This window comes from Bombus impatiens, unplaced genomic scaffold (assembly GCF_000188095.3).
Source record: "Bombus impatiens unplaced genomic scaffold, BIMP_2.2 scf_0102, whole genome shotgun sequence".
Lineage (NCBI taxonomy): Eukaryota > Metazoa > Arthropoda > Insecta > Hymenoptera > Apidae > Bombus > Bombus impatiens.
Window position 1 is genome coordinate 1,106,186 of NT_176521.1, and position 20,401 is coordinate 1,126,586.

The 20,401-nt window shown below is 41.5% G+C and overlaps 1 long non-coding RNA gene across 1 annotated transcript in view; it reads right to left on the reverse strand.

Moving 5' to 3' along the window:
- Positions 1–20,401, reverse strand: part of LOC105682180 — a 127,822-nt gene that overhangs the window by 55,103 nt on the left and 52,318 nt on the right. The window lies entirely within an intron of this gene.

Genomic DNA, 20,401 nt, shown 5'->3' on the forward strand with positions numbered 1-20,401 from the left:
TCCTACCCTCTCCTGGCCGTTCCTCTTACCCGCCTCCTCTTTCCCTCTTCCCCCCGCCCCCGACATTCGTGGCCTTCCACCCCTTCCACCCCTTTCCAACCTTCTCTACCTCTTCCACCTTCTCCTCCTTCTCCGGCTGTGTGCCTCCCTCCGCGTCCTCTTCACCCATCCTTCGCGACTCACCTACCTAAACCCCGTCTCTCCTCGGCCACCCCCTCTCGCCACTTCTCTTCTCCTTCTCAACTCCGACAGACTCTCTCCCGCGTCCTTTCTCTTTCCTTCTTTCCCGTTCTCCCTCTGCGCCCACAGCTCTCGCTCTCTAGGCCTTTGCCTCGAAAACGCTCTCACCGACAAACAAACCGCAGACACTTTGCAGTTTTACGCAATCGTAAGTTCCTCCGTTTGTTTACTCGTTCAACGCTTGTGCGAATATTGTTACGCACGGGGGCCGACATCAACCGAACGGGGTCTCTCCGTCGCGTCGTCATGTGCAGGATAATAAACACCAGGGAAAAAACGAACCAACTTCCCGGGAACCCTGTAAAACTTTCCTCTCTTCTGCCGCCGCGTCGTCGCTTCTGTTTCTCACGTGTTGCCACAACGTCGAACATCGCACCCTTATTCTCGCGGTGAACCTTAAATTTTAATTAAAGGGAAAGCGTCCGTCAACGTTCATCGATATCGGAGTGATCGCTTCGCTACCTCAGACTCCTGAAGTAAATCTTCGTGAATCTTGTCTGAAATTGTTCACCTTCTCGAAGAGAAGACAACCAAGGCGAGCACAGGACGTTCCAAGTGGCGACACTCTACAGCTTTATGCACTTTCCTTTGCTGCTCGGCGCAGGGTTAGGTGAGTAGGACGCCCGGCACGGGGAAGGAGGATTGCTCGACGCCGAAATTGCTTGCAGTGTCGAGTTGCCGAGAAACTTTGGATTTCGGACGAGCGGTGAAAGCGGCGAGGGGAAAACCGAGTACAAGGTCACGCGTCGGGGCTGATTATTAACTTTTCCGACAAAGATCCTGGCCATCCCAGTGACTCTCCATCGAACCTGCGATTACCTTTATCATGCGATATTCGTTCACTTCTTATCTCTGAATTTTTTAATTTGCCACGTGTTCGTCATGTGTGCCGATTTTAAATTATTAGATACGTTGCAATTATTAAAATACGTCTTTAACGTTTTGTTAATATTCGCAAACATTGATATTTCATGGTTTGTAGGGATATTTGTTTTTTTTTAACTATATAGTAATGTAGATTGTGATCATTTAGAAGTCCAAATGTTTGATTTGTTCGATAAACAGACGGTAGATGTATAACCATAGAAATTTAGGTTATATGTATGTCAGGTAATTAAGGGTTCTACTCTTGCAGAAGTACATCTCAGGGATTGTTTCAAGTGCAAGGGCACAACGAACAGGGAAGCACGCAAGTTTGCTTGTGTTCAAGGTCACGCTCGTCCTAAACCTTCTACCTTGCATTGCTTGTTCCAAGAAGCAGGGGCGCTCCAAAAATAATATTCGAGATAAAAAGCTAATTACCATTGTCGAGGTAACAACATTAACCTGACCAGATTTTCCCAAAGTTCATTTGAAGTACATATCATCAAGTCGGTCGCTTTCTAACTTCTTTATGCTGCACGTTACTCCAACTACTGACACTCCGAAAGTACGATCCGCGGTGAAAAGAAATCTACGATAACAATTATAAGTTAGTCAAATTTTCTTTTCGAAAGAAATTGGTCTGCATCTGGTTACAGAAAGTATCGGCATATGTCTTTATTTTGCAATAAAGCAGCTTTTCTCACATTCTATACTTTATTTTCAAATTTTCGTAATTAAATTAAAATATTAGTAAAGAGAAAAAAAGGAAGACAGAATGAAAGTATCAGCGAAGTATAACGATATGGTACGAAGTTTAACCTTAATTACACCTGATTAATTAGTACGTAAATGCTATAATAAACACAAATATGTATCGATACCTTTTCTATCCACTGTACATTGATTTCTCTCGAGTGTTTAAAATCAGAACGATCCATGCACCGATACTTCGCAAAACTATACTCGACATGATATCCACAGAGAGATAGGCCAATGACCAGTGAAAATATGTTACTTGGAATTTCCAGAGAAACGCCAGTCCTAGCACCGAGTTATTCGTTATTTTCCATGGTCGTACGTATTAATCGGACCCCATGCACGTGTACGGAACGTCTTGGATGTACGACACGGTCGCGAGGGATGGCGGGGGACGTCGCGGGCGCGGACGGGGGCGTCGAACGGCGCGGTGGTGCTGGACGAAGAAGAGGGGAGGGGGCTGGTGCTCGGGTGGAGGCGGAAGAGCGCGAGGAGAGGCAGGACGGGTGGAGTAGGAGAGCAGTATCTTGGAGACTTCGCACTGTATCTTGAAATGAGTTTTGTTGGATCAATAAGTTCCACTATAAGAACACTCTCGCTCTGTCCCGGTATATCGGGGTGTTGGTTCTGTTCGTGTTTATCTGTGTCTGCAAATAGATACACGCCGTACATGAGTCTCTCCCCTTCTCCTCCCCCTCGCCGCTCTTCTGTCTTTTCTTCGTCTCTCTCGCCCGCCCTCCCCACTACTCTCTTCGTGGAACGAGCTTCTCTCCCTCGATCTTCCCTCTGCCACCGAACGAACGTCTATGTATCTGTCGCACCAGTCGACTATGTACGAATAGGATAGTCGCTACAAGCATTTTGAGATGAGTCGAACTCAATCTCGAGGGCAGACGTGGCTCTATCCGGAACGAATCTACCTGCCGTGGTGATCACGTGAGCATGGATACGCGAATTTCTGTGATTGCCGGTACTCGAAAATGTGCGGGGGATGATGAGGCACCGGCGATGCGCTAGAAATTTAGACTGCGCCTGCGAGGTATGATTAATACGCTCGACCAAGATATAACGCGAAAATCTGTCTATTTTGGGGGGATCGCGAGGCGTTTAAGAAGCTACCGGATGAGTCATGTGTGGTGTTTTATATCGCTAACGATGCTTGTCAAATAGAGCAAGTCTTAGCAAAACATGTGTCATTTTTTATATTGAAGAATTCATACTGCTCGGTTCAATGTCTGATAAAAAAAGATCCTAATCTATTAATTCCAACATACACGAACTCTTTGGCAAAATATTTTACAGACTCATGTTATTTCCCCTTTATTCGAGATCTGAATCGAACGTATCGATGATCAAATGTTGAATATCGATAGATAATTTTCAAGAAATGATGCGTTCCAAAAAATATCGAGTTACATAATAATTGCAAAAACCACATAGTATAATAAAATTACCCTTTAAATCCACGCTCTTAGGTTAATAAGTATATATCTGGGCTAAACCTAAGAAATGAAGTCACATTGTTGCAAGTTTTTCCGCAAGCTTCCACCGGGGAATCGGGGTTTTGCAGTCAGGCTGTACCAATGCCAGCCAAGCATTACCGTATGTACCAATAGAATAGAATCTATATCGGGCAGCACCGTGGGGGTGGTTACATAAGACCATACTCTCTCCCTGGTGCACATCGACAGCATTGCAAGCAGGTACACGTCGCACACGCATTCACGTGCACCACGACGGAGCCAGACAGTGCAACCAACCAAACAGTGTCGCAGTGTAGCTAGCAGATAGGGGAAACAATTGCTATCGGCCCGTAACAAATGCGCGGTAACCTGCGTTCGCAAATCAGCCCCCGTTCTCCTTCGTTCCCCCGCACCTCCTTCCTGTACCTTTCGTTCGCCACGCGTCGACTACAGAGCGATCATTATATCTCCCGATTAAAATAACGTTAATGCCTTTCTCTCAAGTTTTGCGACTATCGTAGTCGGTACGTCTCTCGTTTCAACCCCTCAGACGCCGTTTCAAGCTGAGCTTCTTGGCCCCGTGCCTGCGTCCTAGCTCCGAGCGCCGGTAATGGCGCCGTAAATTAAAAGTTTGACTTATCGTGCGATTGATTTCACGGATGGCAATCCGCGGTGCCGAGGATTCGCTCAAATGGCGTTGATAATTTCTTGGATGACTAGTTGGGAAGTTTTTTCTGTGTCGAAATACTGTAGGGATATCTTACTAGGTGAATATTCGTGTTAATCGGACGATGGCAATGTACGGTTGAGTTAAAAATCTTACACTTTTTGCGAGTTGTTCTGACTATAAGCGAAGAATAAGTGAAGTTTCTGTACGTAAAACGTTAAGAGACAGAATTTTCTCCGGTTGAAGATAATTCAACTATTAATATTGAAACAACAGTAAAGTACTAAAAATATTTACAGCGAATGTAGTCTTATATTTGATCTACCAGAATAAAAATATATGATACCGTACAAATTTTCGTAACTATCTGATGAACAAACTCAAAGCATTAATACTTATCGTTATGTCTTCAGTTACTCGACCAACGTGGAAACGAGTATTCCTTCGCTTTCATTTTCTCATATCGCGGCTAGATTAACACGTCCTAGAAACGTGCTATCTCTCGGTTCACACTAGAGCGAGGAGGTAAGATTGCGACGTTCATTCGGGCTGATTCCACAGAAGGCCCATTCCTTGATCTCGCCACAATAAAGCTGATCATCGAGTCGCACGACAACTCGGAGCACCTTTCTCCCCATTTTGGAATTTCTTCGTTCATAAATATCTAAATCTCCAGGCCCTTTTACCGCGAACAGAGAGAAGCCCTTTGTGCCGGACAATCTCGAACGATAATCAGAGTCCTCTTGTGTCTCCCGCGTGTGGAACGGCGGTACCGTTTTACAACGAGTCCCGGTAAATCATTCCGGACCGTCGTGGAAACGTCTCGGCCACGTCACGAGATTTGGTACGCTCGTTCCGCGAACGTGAATTCTTCTTCTTCTTCTTCTTCGTACACCTCCACTCGATCCAGCGCGGTCCGCGATGCGCGTTTGATAACGAACTCCAGTCGGAACGAACCGTTCTAGAGATCCTGCCGCACTGTCCTAACGGTGGGAGAAAAATTAGTGCCACTTGTGGCCGATGTGGCAGGGGCTGCGTTTTATCGCAGACTCTCTTATGGAGAGGTTTGCCCACGGATACCCGACATAGTAATGTTTGCTGACAGTCGATGTGGTCGCTTTTTACTACTTAAAAGGATTCAAAAGTAGCTAGGATCATTTTCCTTCTTTTTGTTTTTTATTGGACCGGTTGTTTGGAAATTTGGTATAGTCGACAGAAGACAGGAATTTTGGCTATTTCTTTGAATATTCGAAGAGGTGCGTAGTTTCTTTTTGTTGCGTTATTGCATTTGGACTGGTTATTAGGAAGCTTGGTATAATTAGCAAGTAGCGAAGAAAGGAAGGAATAATAAAGGTTATTTCTTGGAATATTGGAAGAGGTGCTTTGTCCCTTTATTGCGTTGTTACGATAGGATTATATAATATTATGGATAAAAATGTTTACTTGCTATGGTTAAGTAAATATCGCTTGGTTGACACGAAGTTATATAATCGATATTAATAGAAAATTAATGGCATATTAGCTAGTGCAACACGTGCAGCGTACTATATGAACCACTCAGCCATAGTTATCCATAAATTAAAAATAGAAAAAGCTGATGATGTTACGAACATTGTTAGGAGTAGACAGCCCTTAGTTGGTAAGAAATTATATAATCGATATTAATGGCACTTTATACAGTATAACACGTGCAGTGCAGTATATGGGTCACTTAGTCATACTGATCGACTTCATTAATTAAAAATTACATTGATTAAAGATAGAAATAAGTGACGATGTTGTGAACATCATTATTTTAAATTCACTTTATAATTTAATATTACTTACGCTAGTTTCTTACAATATACGAAGCGAAGGAAGCAAGTCATTCAATTTAGGAAAACTGAATTCTAACTTCCCACCTGTTTAATGATATTGACAAATTTATTAAAGTTAAAATGTTCACCAATTTATATAATACGGGCTCCTGTATACTATAGTATATTGGTGTATTAATTCTAGAAAATTTTCTATCACGAAAATTGAAAACGCAGGTTACTTCGCATTCTCTGCATTCCTTCGATCAGTAAGCTGATTCATATTTTTACAAATCTAAAAACTCACTCAAATTTCAACAATTCTGATACACGTACATACATATCGTAAAGAAGAAAAACTTGAAAATGCATCTCTACCCGAGCCGATAACCATGAACATTATTTTCTAAGATAAAAGCAATTCAGATTGGAAATTGAATGTCTACGTCCACGGTGTATTTCGAGAAATCTGTCGACAAAAAAAAAAGCACCACTCCTAAGCACAATGCTAAGCATTCCACGGCACCGATTACCTCATTCCAACGCAGATTGCACGTAGCCTGAATAAGGTATGGCTGCTCGCGCGTCGATTCCTATCACGATACGAGGAAACTCGAGCAGGATCCGGATTGCACATGCGAAAATCCGATGCAGCGGGGCGACGCTGCGCTGTTGCGATAGACGCGCAAGCTACGCTGGTTCACGCGCGTAATTAGAAGCCGCCGCGAACAATGAGGAGTATAACTTTTATTTCGCTTATCGGACTAGCCTATCTACTCCTCCTCGGGCGGTACCTAGGCGCGTTTCGCGCCAGCCGCGCCATGCAGGAAACTATTTAACTGATTGTCGCTTCGAGGTAAACTTTGCAGTCACTTTTCCGCACGATACAGCTACTTCCTGCTCGAGTTACTTAGCTGTGTCGCGGGAGGAGCTGGCGTGTGACCGGAGCGGAGATGATTTAGCCGCTTCGAAAAAAAGCAACCTCTCTGGGAAACTTTCGGCGAAACGTTCGCGTATTTTGACGATCGATGCCTTGCTGTTGAGTAAACAGCCAAGTCATTCTGATAAAATCCAATCAGAGGTCAAGTGTTTTAAAGGCGTGTACGTTATATCGTTGGAAAATCTCTGAATTCAAGATTGATATGACAATGTATAATATATATAGTTTCTATAATTTAAAAAAAATTTTATTATACAAAAGTACATATTGCTATAACAATAGATGTTAATAAAAAGTGATTTTTGTGAGTGATAGGTATCATACGAGTTAATTCATTTCTCGAAAGATTTAAATTCTGTACAAATACCTATATTATACAGTATTAGTTACGACGGAGAATAACTTGCTGAAGAGCTACAATTATTTTTCTGTAAGAAATATCAATGACACGAAGGACCAGGATAGAATGATTCTACTGGAAATCGATGAAAACTAAATGGTTAAATAAGTGTATAACTAATCGGAACAATTTAATCCAGTTTCGCTGAAGTAACCAAGTTTTGCCAAGACCTACATTCCTTTTCGTTACATTTTTCTATCGCCAGACAGAGGACAGCTCTGTACAAGGGTATCACAAAGAAATAACCACCGTCTGGCATATCCACCTACTTAGGAAACTTTTAATGCGGCTCCAAAGTTAAAGTCCACCTTTTCCACCTTGAACCTCTTACTTTCTGACCGTCCTGTTCCTCCCTCTCCCTTCCACTCACTCAGCTCACTCTCACGGAGCGTGGCTCACACCAGCGTCCCGACGCGACGTCGGAGTCCTTCGCTCGAGACGTCTCTAATCGTAATGGTCGTGGAGTGTTAATGTTCCCGTTAACACAGCTGAGGTGTTTAACCTTGTTAACTTGCGCGACTGCCGCGACTCTGACCGAGCATGCATCTCCACTTCCCGGTTGTGGTAATCACTGACGTGTATATGTATATGTATATATGCGCCTCGTAACTTCCTTATCTTTTTCTAAGCTTGCTCCCGTTTTCGATTTACAGAAAAGAGATAGATGCACATCATTTAAGGACGTCAGCGTCGAAGTTGTATTTACTATTTGACATCTGCCGATTATGACTGTTTTAATCGTGGATTTTGCTAAAGATTACTCTATATTTAATTGTATTGTCAATTTGTTCAGTAAATAGTAGGAAAATTGGTCAGCTGATTTGATTATCAATATTTTTGCCTTTGTATAAGAATTAGAGTTGATCAATAACGCAAAGTCTTTGAAGTCAGACGGAAATTTACTTTTCTAAGAAATTGAACTGTTAATTTATTCGTCACTCTCTCTCTCTTTCTCTCTCTCTATTGCTGTATAAGTCAATTTAAATGTGTCATCAATCAATATTCGACAACTTGTACTCAAATCCCCTGAAACTAAAGCAATTTCAGTCTCCACAACCGTCCTCTACAAAGCATCTATCTATTCATCCTAACTAATAATAGCGCTCAGTTTTCGATCACGCGAACACGCGACAAGAAAATAGGCGGACGATCGACATAGAAACGTTGCGAGGGTTTAGCTGGCCGATTAACGCGGGGGTTAGCAGCGGCCATAATCAGTTTCCGTGCTAGGACGGTCGGTCAATCGACGGAACGACAATTTCTAGAGGTATTTTCAGCTCCCGGCGGGCCAGTCTTCTGCAGGAATATATCGATAGGACGAGCATTATCATATTATGGAACTCTCCATACAGTTTCGGCCGACCTCCCTTCCTTAATTTAAATTCTATTACACCCGATCTCTATTCCCTCTTTCCTATGAATATTCAAACTCGACGAGACCAGCCTGCAGCCACCCCGAGCCGTCCTCTCTTTCCAGCATCTATCGAGTATCCAAAGAATTAAATTAATATACCGGGCAAAACAGCCCCCATTTCCCTTCCGACGTCTCCTCCGGGCCTCGTCGCACTAGAATCCACTGACACATCCCCTTAGAGAAGCTCGTCTCGACGGCCATTAACGTCATTTTCGCGATAAAGCGGGATAATTAGCCTGCAAAATCAAGATCCAATCGATCTGACCAGATTTTCACGCCAGCCTGCGCGAGCCTGCCGCCGGCATCCTTGATCGGGACTTTTGTCGTTCTCTGTTATTCGCCAGTTAACATCCCGTACTTGAGAATCAAATTATGAAATAAATAAGTCAATTGTTTCTTCCACATTGTTTTATATGCGTTGTCATGCTGACCTATCTTCGTTTTATTGGAATGGTAATCCATTTAACTCCATTTAACTAACGTAGGTAAACAAGATTTAATGCTGTAGATTATTTCAACTATTCTACAGTAAACATATACAGAATTAATGTGTTATAGTTACTCGAACAATAAAACGTGCGATATTTACAAAAAGCTGTTGCGTGTATATGATGGATGTAGCTCGCAGGATCTTTGCAGGATTCATTAATATTTGTACAAGCTATTAGATACAGTTGACCTAATTAGTTTTAATTGTGAGAAAAAACAGCTCAGACAAGATACAGTCCATTTCCTTCTCTTCTCTTCCCTTTTCTTCTTCTCTGGTTTCTGCATTGCCAGGGTAAAGTATTAAAACTTGATTTCCTCAATAAAGCCGTTTTTATGACATTCTTTGTCCTTTCCCCCATCCCTCGTAAGCACGCAATTATCATTATTATTATACTTATTAGTAAGAAATAAATTGTCAGAGCCACTCGAAGGTCACATATTAATTTCTCTCTGCACATTCCACAATATCATAGAATGAAAAATATAATATTCAGCTTAGACAAAAATAAATATATAAATCGCCTCGCGGTGCAGTGAAAAAATCATTAATCGGGCATCGGACGTAGATCCGAATCACATTCATAATATTTCGAAGCTGCGTACACACAAAGCATGGTCGGTAATGAATCACGCGAGCTTTTGTTGCAGACGCATAATGATCGCGCGAGGCGGACCGACCGCGCCATGAAATATAATAAATCGCTCGTAATGAAGCAACATTGTAAGACACCGGCCACTTAAACAGCCGTCGCTAACGGGCATAACTTTTCCACCCAACCAGAAGACGATATTAATCGCGTACATAGCGTTTAATGCGCGAGCTATGGCATTCATTAGGCGGTTGGCTTCGATCTTATCGGTTTCATCTTGCAGAGCTAATACACTCGGCCGCGCAAGGGTGCACCAGGAATCGCTCGTCACTCATTGTTTCGACGCCACCACTTTCGATTCCAATGGAAATCTACAATCTACAACTCTACAAGAGAATACACTTTCCCCTTTTTATATCATACAGACATAGAGGAAGCAAAAAGTCCATTAATGATTCGAAATATTTGTTGCAACGATCTACAGTAGAGCTTCTTTCATCGACAAATAAGTTCATATAATAAGAGTTCTCTCATTATTCTCACTCCTTGACGATGAAAATGATTTTTCCTTTATATAATAAGAGATCGAGTTCAAATAGATCATCACAAGCTCATCGAATAGAATGTTAACGAAAATTTCGTCCTAATAAATGGCATTACGGTATATTCAATTATTATTGCGTGACGTTTTCAAAAATATCGTCAGGCTACAGTATAATAGGAATTTTGTCGACAGACGAATAGTTCATAAAATTGAAATTCGTATAATGCAACTTATATTCGTCGCTTTACCTCCTTACTTATTATCGTTCGTTCAAATGATAAGAATTCACGTTTAGATAAACAAATTGAATGGGAAAATTTCCAACAAATGATGTTTGGATAAATGGATTTCTAGCGTATTTTTCCATTGGAAGCTCATTCGGTATACGGTGCAACCATGTTATAGGAAATAGCTTCCACTTCCCGGTTATTTGCAGTTTTCGCGAAAGAAACGGCGTGTAGAAGACAGAATCATTAAGGAAAGGAACATCCGGCTTCCATAAAGAGATACGTAATTCCTGCCGCTTTTGTTCAAGCTCGACTAATCGCTGGCATTATCGCCGGCTTCAACGAATCAGCAATGAAGTAACCACGAAAATAGTTTGTATATCTAGAATTGAATCGGTCTAATTAATGCTCGGAGTTGTTCGAGAATTTTATCGCTGACTGCTTTCTGCTCGATATTTGTCATAATTGGGGCTATATACAACCGTACGAATAATTTCGTATCAATCTTCCTCTTTCTACCTATACGCTCTAATAACACTACTTTTTTCACCCGCATCTCCATTTTACACTCTTAATTGTTACACTTTTAATTTACCTCTGAATAACTAAATAATTCGCTCATCTGATTCATGTCTTATTATTATTTATCGCACACTCAGAATTGGCGAGACAGTTTCAAGTCTCTGTGTAACTTGGTCATTCGTGATTCCAGAATTCCCGATATCTGCGGTGAGATTCCTTTGTTCCAACAAAATTCTAATCAATCTGACGAAAGCAACTGCTGTCAACTGTCTGGATTTGAGCTCCTATTATTTGGAGGAAAGTTATAAACGATACATAAACAATAGTTTAGAGGAAACTGTTAAAATCCAAAGAATATTCAACTAAATTGTAAAAGGAACAAAATGTCTCACTACAAACTTTCTATTTTAGATCGATTCCTTGAAAACTTCATTTTCTTTTTAAATGCGTTACTCATGCGGTAAACCACCAATACCGATAATTATGCGAATTATTTATCCTCTGATAAATTTATACACGAACTTGTATCCCTAGCACAAAAATTGTCACCTTATTCAATTAATATCAGATTGTATTCTATCAATATCATATACATATGAACAGTTATGATATGTGTGTATTATTTATTATTCCACAAGTTTATACATTCGCAAAACCTACGCTACTCCGCATTACATTTTCATTCAATCAATCTCTAAACGTCCGAACGTATAATCCAAAAAACTCTACAGTTCGCCAAAAAAAGACATTCACTGTAACACGAAGGATCTTATATTAGCACAATTATATTAGTAAAATAGTGTAATATCCCAAGTTCTGTCGCTCGTTGTATATCAAAGCATTATCATGTATCATCGTTCTTTCAACTTCGGCAGGTCGATTATGATCCATAGACGATCGTGGCCACTCCGTTTCACGAACAATCCTGACACTAGAAGCACACGGTTGTACAGTTTTCCCGAACGCGATCCATCATCATTCGCGCGTAACGCATACCTCTAAAGACGCGAGTCGACCTCGGTCGAGGCAAGTAGACCGTGTCCTTATAGCCGTGCCGGGAACGCTATTTAATGATGGGATGGGTTCGCTTGTTATGTGATAAATTCGTTAGAAACGTAATTATTGATAAGTGTTAATGAGTACAAGCGTGCATGCAGGGTACATCATTGTGAATCATGCGGCCGAGCGTTTACTCACGCACAACAGCTTGCCCGTGCACAAGCCCATTGTTCGGCGAGATGCACGCGTGTGCACGGGGATCGACCGCGTTATCGAGCTCTCCTACACCAGCCACGAAGATCCGACGGTAGAGGTCGGAAAACTCAGTAAGATCACCGATAAATATAGCGCGTCGAATGAGCGGCTAGCCCTCTGGTTAGATCTTACGATCTTGATCATGGCCCGTCGTGCACAACGCCGCGGTTTCCTTCTTCTTTCCCCTTGCGAATCTCTTTCTTTTCTCTCGCGACCTCGCCACGGACGCTCTTTTTTCTTCCGATTGCACTTCTGTACTTGAATACTTTTTAGTTTTTGTCATGGAGATAGTTATATTTGATGAATTTTTAAATGTGTGCTTGGGCTTGTTTGTATCACGCGAGGCTCTGTAGTGACATAGTTTTATCATTCATATAATTCTGTACGAGTATGAAACAGGCATATTACTTAAAAAGTGGTTTAGTAATGGCGATTTTATAGAGAGATACAATTAGCTCGTTAAGTTTCCTTCGTAACATCAAACAACTTTCAACGTTTAAGAAACGATAGTACGTATACGCTTAAATAACATGTACATACATGTCGTGTATATATATTTTAAATATTTCTATTTGTTTAATCAAGAATATTTCGGTAATTGATATATCATTAAATTTACTCGATATGTTACAATTTTCTGGAAATCTCTCGCTAATGATAATTCGATGGCACCGATCGAGAAATATCAGAAAATCCGGCTCCTGTAATGGGATTTAACCTGTCAGTTTAATTCTTATTAATCGTCCCATTCCGCGTCATATTCCACCGTGAGAATTCAATTAGATTCGATGGGGAAATTACTGACAGATTTGTCTGACGATCTGGCTCGTGTTCCCGGAAGCGTAATCGACTTCGATCTACGACCTGTCGAAAACCAGGAACAATGCCAGTAACCTTAAAAGGGCCAAATGCGAATTCGACTTTGACAAACATTTTCCTTAATCGCTCTCTAAATCGAGATATGCCAGAATTCAAGAAATTCAACGAAGAAGAATTAACCTTTGAACGATTGATCATTGGGGTCTATGAACTGAGCACTACGTGCAACGTAAAAACCGCAAGAATATATTTCGATAAAAATGCTTAGCGATATGTAATTGCTTGAAATAAAAATTATAAAAGACGATCGATAGAAATGGTTTCTGTAAAGAAGATACAATTACCTATTTAATGTTTAATTGAAATAATGAATCTTTTGTCTGTTCTTGTTTAACCCCCAGTCGGTTTATCGGTTAGTCTATGGTTGGTTTCTAGGTGATCGTAACACACACAGACTTAGGAATACATCGTCTTAATTTAAATTGATGGTCTTTAGCGCACAAAATGTGGAATATTAACTGAAATAGAGTACTCTAAAATTAAGTGATTTAACAGAAACTAGCGTGATTCATCCATGGTCCAATGATACCAATTATCATGATATCAATTGATCAATGACAACAAAATTAGAAGATAATAAGAAGGCAGAATTATTCGTCAAAATTTACAAGTACATTGAAGAAGTAGGTCAAGCAATTGGAGCAATTAACAGATCGATACTAATCTATGATATTTCAAATTCCCTGTTAAAAAGCAAAAATATGTTGGTTATAACCTGCAGAATTAACCATACGAAACTCTCGTTCTTATTTTTAATCTTTCTTAAACAAAAGCAGCGATGGCTTGATTTGAAAATATTGATAGGAATATTCACTTTAATAATTTACTTTAAAGAATTATTCGAGGCATATTTAAAAATGGTTTCGGGGCGGAGGAACTTCAGGGACACTTATTTCCAGTCTTCTGTGTCAGGGGATCGACGTACAAATTTCGGAGCCGAAGCGGCCGGGAGCAGCCGGGGAAAAAGTGACGAAGAAGATAGCATGGAATCTGGATCGGCACGAACTCGACGGCCCAGTCTGTCAGCGGAGGTGAAAAAAGGGAGAGGCGAGAAGGTAGATCCGTGTTACCGATAGCGTGACCAGGACGAAGCCAGGAATCCGAAAACACGCGGCATCAGGCCCGTAACCAGATCCCGTTAAGACTCTCGGTTTCTCGGTGTCGCGAGAGCGCAATCTTCGGAATCAAACGAAGACATAGATCATTCTAAAAATACGCTCCCACCACTGGGCCCTGACGGTGCCGCCTCCGCCTCGTCCATTCTCCCGAAGCGGCATCGTTCCGGCGGGTAATTCAAAGCGTCAGGACGATAAGGCATTCGCATAACTCCTTTTGAATTATTTGAGTTATTTCACTATTAGATATGGTATGCGGCTCTCGCGACGGCCACGCCGATGCAAACGTTCTCGAACCGTTTCACAGTTCTCTTCGATCCTTTTGGGACGCCTCGGCTCTTTCGGTCGTATTAATAGCTGACGAATCTCAGCCGTGATCGCGACAACGATCGCTTTGATCGAGCATCTGAGCGTTCTTTCTTCAATGACTCCATGAACCAACCGTAGAATCGTTCACGTCTATTTGGAGGCTAAACTCGCTGTTTCCAGTAGGAAGATACTTTTTGGCGGTTGGTCACTGAAGGCCAGAAGGAGTCTGATTAATTCAAATTTCCCACGGTCGTTTGGAAACGCCACGGAGTTCGTGTTAGACGGTTAATAATTGTAAGCGAGTGTTTCGTCTCGAGGCTCGTGATGCTCGTGGCACGGTGTCGTTGACGTGGTCGTTCAGACGATGCATAGGCTCGACCGTTTGCGTCGGCAATAATTTGTCGAATGAGAAATAAACTTGTACTATCATGGAGAAAATACACCTTGACGATGTACGAGTGATATAATGCAGGGAAACGTCCGCGCCACCGACTTCAAATGCTTTTCGGCTACTAATTATCGAATTAATAAATCTCGGTGATTGTTACGTGACTTTCACGCTGCTATTTTTATTCGCATAAGAATAGAACGTATAGACGAAGTCCAGATAAATATTAAATAGGAATGTAATTGTTAAAAACTGAGAAGATTCGCGATAATATGTATACTCGTTAAAAACTACGCTAGTGAAAAGTTAAAAGAACTCGTTATTCGTTAATGGTCGGAAGATTCCTGTGTCAGTTACTCTCTTCGGTTCCTCCGGCGTTGAAACTACCGTGATTCGAATTTTACGACTTTCTAAAAAAGAACGTAACCAGTGTTTCGCTAATTTGTAGTCATGGCTCCTGAATCACATTAAGTTTACGTGCCTCCGAAATCGTATCTTTACTTATTAAAATAGTTTAAACCATCTTCTGTCCATATAACTGTATATGTGTAAATACTATCTGTAAGTTCTTTATCTGCAGATGTTCTAACATTAACATGGATCAGATAAGCTGACACAAGGACTACCACGATTAATTCAAACGTAACTGTTTGGTTTTAAAGTACAAGAGGTATAACTTCCTAGACTTCGACCAATGCCCTAAGTAATGTACTATAATACGCTATATTTTGCAACTTATCGATCTGCGGAAAGATGACAAGATGAGAAAGTTATCTGAAGTAGCTCGATGTATCGAATCGCCAAGCTTCTGATAATTAAAAACAATAGCAGAAACGAAGCTGTTAGATCGTCTCAAGGCCCAGCAAAGACTAAGAGAAGGGTGCAAGAGAGCAGATAGAACCAGCACCGATAATTCAAGGAGTTGGCGAGCACCCTTTGCTCGTTCGATAATTGTAAGTGAACGGTTAACCGATGTGGCGTTGTGCGGCGCACGAGGTGTGACGACGCGACGCCTCGCCTCTGCGATTATCACGTCTGTCACGATTACGCGAGGCGTCATATTGTTTGGTGGACGCTGGCGAGAAGACATCGTTGCGACGACGTTCGCGGGCACCGCGTTGTCCCGGTAATCGTCCTTGCGGCCGTGTCGTCGTGAATGGTCGGACGCCTAGTCAAGTAACAGCGCCTCTCTCTCCTCTCGCACGCATGGTAAACTTGTCATTTTTATAACTGTTTTTGTAAACGGCCGCTTCCCAGCTTCTATAAATTACGCGGTTGGCTTCTGTTACGCTCGCGTGGAGCCACGACGGCTGTAGCGGCTTTGATCTGTGGGAAATGTCTTTCTCTATATCCGCCCTGGTCCCCTCTGCCACCGCGACATCCCGCCACTGCTCTCTCGTCACCTTTTCCTTCCCTCGCCAAGCCACGAACCACGCAAAGTCTAGCTGAGAACGAAACGCGGTTACCGCGCGACTTTTATCCCGCTTCCTTTTTCGAACCAAGTTTCTCCTACATTCTTTGTTCTCCTCGTGTCGTCTTCCCCTTCCTCAATTCCCTCCACCTCGTGGATCACCGTTCCACCTCGATTTCGTAAAGAACAGTTTAGACAAAGGCCTCCCAGTTATATTGCCCACGGACATTTTTGGCGCGAAAGAAAATTCGCCCGTGATCTTCTAGAGAAGAGGAGGGTGTTTCATTACGGGAGGATGAGAATGCGTGTTAACTTTATACTTCGCGGCGTCGATGCTCTGGTATAGAATTCGATGTGTCTAAATTAGAAACGGAAATTTTATGGATCTAGGAACTTCGTGATGGATTTAGTTCGCTGCGTGAATTGAAATTACACATGTAGTTTATTACGTTGAATTGCTGGCATTCCCATTTTTCCTAGCACGAAATGTCGTGATAAGCATATTACGATAATTTTACGTGAAACAAATGAATGTTTATATTCGTAGAAGATGTTCCTGATTCTAAAGGAACAAACTCGTTCTTTCCAAATCTCTACGCAATTTCAGCAGGATACATTATTTTTATTAGAAATTATCAACTGTCGTGGTAATCGTAGAATTTCCTTTAAATACGTGAAATATCGTTAAAAACGTCCTAATTACGATTCTGTTGCTATCTCTGCGCTTTATATCAAACTACCTTGTCACTTCTTCGCGTTTTGTCATTATCCGGCTGCCACGAAAGATCGTTCGACCGTATTAATTTCGGCCACGCACAATGTTAGTTGGTAATGATCGCGCGATGATTTCACCGGAAACATGTAACGCGCTGTGTAAACAGCGCGTCCATACTCATGTAGATAGTCGCAGGCGATCGCTGATGGGTATCGAGGTGACCAAACTTCGAAACCTTTGAAATCATAAAACGTAACACACTCTGCCATACATGGCCCAATGATTTCACATACTACTCTACCCAGGCTATTTTCTTGTCGGATACCAGGATCGTCGACGGAAATATCTGAACCCGTTACTCGTTACCAATTGTTAATTCTGAGATTACAACTAAAATTTGGTAAAAATAGCATCGAAGTGTGATTGCACGTATATTATTTATAATTGTTACTAATCTCGAGTACTTTATATAGAATCTATCGATTCGATACAGAACTTGCATCTCTTGAAATAATAAATAACTCGTATTACAAGATGTAATTTAACGTGTTTGATAATCGAAGACAGAATAAAATTCAATGACAATCTAATAAATCTTCTGTTTCGAAAAAATAATATCTATAGGACGGTAGATGGCCTATTTCAGCGACACGTTATCTCTCAGAATTACACATCGCTCGAACATTCTTCAACTTCATGAAACATAAACAGGCATCCCCTTTTCCGCGTTCCATCGTTCCACCATTATTAAAACGATCTTCATATAGAATTGTGTTGAAAAATGGTTGAACAGGGTCCGCGATAACGATCGCGCAACCATAATTAAACATTCCATCCGTGAGAAACGTCGCGTCGCGTCTCTGACAAAGAACGGCAGCGTTTCCACTATTTATTTGCCGGTCGCGTTGCGTTATTCAAGGATGCACCCACGAAAAGGTCATCCTTGTCGGGGCGTTTATTAAACCGGAAGTGCTCGCAGTCGGTTATCCTCTCATTGAACGCCACGACGGCGATAACTGTTCAATGGCTCGTAGCGAACGCGTCTGGTGAAATTCCAGTAGCAGTCTCTCCATTATGATTCCTCTTTTTCCCCCAAGATCTCTCCCTCCTTCCTCCCCCGTTTCTCTTCCACTCGCTTGGCGGAGATTTGATTTGTCGCGTGCAGTGCACGCGCGCGCGAGTTCTCTTTTGAGCTACGATAATAGCGTGCTTCCAGTCGCCCGCTCATCCCTTCAACTTAAGCGACGTTATGCCCAGCGATGTACAAGAACGAGCTGCGTTCTGGCGACGCTGCCACGATCGAGAAAATCCTTTCCTCTTCTTTAGTCACTCACTTTGCGCCGCTTCGGGATCAACCCCCGACGCAGAACGGAATTTACGCGGCTCCTGTCGCCGAAAACGAGCTCACGCCATGAAATTGAGAGTGGTTCGCGTTTGCCCAAGCTATAAAACAGCTTCCTTTCGTGTATTAGGACAAGCAATGTGCTTGTTAACACTGCGTATCTATTTGGATTTTCTGTTGCCAACAAGCAATAAAATACAGTATCGATTTGAATTCGTTCTATTCGAGCGGAGGAATGGAGAATTAACGATTGATATAACGAAATGATTTGATGGTAAAGTAATATTCGGTGAGTAATCGTCTATTTTACTCGGTTCGAAGGATTACAGTGTATTTATCAATTCTACAGTTACCATTTAGCAGAAAATATAACATTTATCTTATTCACAGCTTTAAATAGAGAATTCCACTTGATATTGCACACAAAAGCAGACGCGTTAAGTGGAATATCTCTTATTTCTACTACGGTCACTCCAAGCAAATATTTCAAAACTCATAGTCCGATCCTAATTAAACATAAATATACTGGCACATTAATAATACCGACCGTTAATAAATTTAACGTGTTTAACAGGCGAATTTTTATACTGGCCTTAATATTCTCATAAAAACGACCGAATATTCTTTCCTTGGAGGAAACCTGACGGTTGAATCATCAGGCGTGTAGACTGGTAGAATAATTAAGTGGTTCGAAAAAGACACGACAGCCAGTTGATAATCTTGAAACGACAACGAACTAAGTACTAAGAGTACATCGAACGGCGATCGTTCGCTAAACCGGTAAGCAAATTTATTCGTCTGTTGTTGAGCGACGCCTCCTCGACCACGTCCGGCCGTGTCATTACTCCCTTTCACGATCCTCGTTAGCAAAGAGTCGCGCGCGTAAACCACGGATCCTGTAATAAGACGCGCGCATACCCAACCAGTTGACAACGACATCGTCTTTATGGTTCGATCGTTACCGTTACGTCTGCCGTGTGAGTTTCTTCTTTGTTACCTTTTCAAGCATTGTCCGACCAGACGCTGTCATTTCGAAGAACAGACACGAATTGAAACGATTCTAATTTTGCAATTGATTCAGGATTACTCTGTCTAACGTTGGCAGATGGCTACGAGAATGTTAATTAAGTATTTGTAGTTCAGATATTTTATGGAGATATTATTTGATGTTTCTTCGTTACTAGATCTCTGGATTGAAATGAACAGTGCTTCGAAATGCGAAAACTCAGAATTCATATTTCTCTTTCTTTGCGATCCTTATATCCTAGTAGCAACAATCGAAAACATTTTTATTGGTTTAACACTAGAACTACCACACCAGTTAAATTGACTGGTTTTACAATTTTATAAGTGTATATATAAAGTAATAAATCAATAAATATAAAAATATTCTATTATCACCTATTTTTTAAAGACCAATCATTTTGGCTGGTTTTGGTAGAAATAGCTTCGTGTTAACTATCGGTAGTTCTAGTGTTAAGGAAGTCTTTGACATAAGATTAGGAAAAGAGATCATACACATTAGTTAATAAATAATTAACATCAATAATGAACTCACCGATAATTACATAATTAACATCAATAATTAACACATCAAAGATCAAGATGATTCTTTCGTATATTCTTCACCTTTATCAAACGTGTTAAAAATAGAGAAACACATAGAAAGAGTAAACTCCATATAACATTCTGCTATTGTCTTTCCTCTAAAATCCACGGACGCAATTTACACGGAAATTCGTTGAATTCTCCACGTTTCAACTTCCAAGCTATTGAAAGCCAAAGTGATTCATCATCGATTCCATGAATTTCAATAAAACAGCATTGTTTGAATCACTTCCAGTCTTCGATTAGTAGCGTACGCAGGCAATTGGCGGGTCGAATTCGCAGAGCGCCACTCTGATCGCTGTAGTATGTATCACGTCGAATTCTTTTAATTGGAACTGGTCGATCTACGGAGGAAGAGGATTACGTGTCGCGGTCGAAGAGAACACGTACGAACGCACGGGCGCCATGGCTGCGGCTGGCAAGTGTGTAATAAGATATCCGCGGATACTCGAAGCCCTCAATTGGCTA